The following is a 1,231-nucleotide window of genomic DNA, read 5'->3' on the forward strand; positions in this document are numbered from 1 at the left end:
GATGTTATTTTTTTATTTTATTTATTTGTATTCCTTTCAGTTCGGTGTACATTTAACTAAAATGAGGGATCTGACATCCCAAATCCAAGTCCCGTCCACACAAGATGTCTGAATCCATTTGAGCCAACTACTGTGGCATCTTTACCCACTACGAATGCCCGATATCCCCATTAAAGACGGGCTGCTTCCCTTTCTAAACCTTAAATCTGTTATTTACTGCGCATGTTGTGTAGCGTTGGCCGGAAAAAAAAATGAATCTTGCATTTTCATGGAGAACAAAGATAGCAAAAATCACAACTGGGTAGGATTTTGGGTCCTCAAAGGCTGCCAGTCCGTCATTGGGTCCAATTCCCGTGTAGCTGGGGATGCGGCCTCTGAGGTCGTGACCCCGCGTAATCAACACGATGGGAGTAAAGGACGGCTCTGAGCGCCAATCCTTATCCGATCTGCGGATACCGAATCCCATTCACAGTTTACTTATTCGCCTCTTGTTTGTTCTCTCGTCTCTCGTTTTGGGCTTTGGTTTCGTGTCGTTCTGTTTCTTTTGTTTTTTACGAGCGTCTCCTGATTTTTGCTCAAAAAAATGACAGAACACGTAAAAATCCTGAATCGGCGCCCCCACCGACCCCCCATATAGTGGTCACGAGCTCTGCCTCTTTTAACGCTACTCTGATTTTAAAAGTTTTTTATTTCACTTTACAGTATTTTAGCAAACAAACAACTTCACGTGGGGTTACGTCTCTTCTACATGATAGTGTGACATAACATTTTTTTCTTACCCATCGCTGCAAACCACGAGGTGAGTAACATATCAAAAAAAACAAAACAAAACTTTTATGGAGTATTCCTTCAGTTGTCATAATAATTGATAAATGCATGGCACACAAGGTGGCACAGCAGTACCGTGAACTTCACAGCTCCAAGGCCTTTTTCCTTCTAAATGTTTAAGTATCATTTCAGCCCAACCACCAGCACCAGGTACCCACCTTAATAAAAGGATAAGCATCGGTGTGCCTGTTTGTGTCCCCGTGTGCCAAACAATCACACATCACAAACATTTGTAGTAATAAACGACATTGTATATCTCACTAAAAACAGATGGCACATCACAAATATTAACGTCTGCTTCTGTGAATCCCATGCCAAATGGCATATAAGTAACAAGAGACCTATGCATTGCATTTGTCATTCCAACAGATGGCACATCACAAACATTAACACTAGTTTTACA

The sequence above is a fragment of the Polypterus senegalus genome, chromosome 16 (assembly GCF_016835505.1).
Source record: "Polypterus senegalus isolate Bchr_013 chromosome 16, ASM1683550v1, whole genome shotgun sequence".
Classification (NCBI taxonomy): domain Eukaryota; kingdom Metazoa; phylum Chordata; class Cladistia; order Polypteriformes; family Polypteridae; genus Polypterus; species Polypterus senegalus.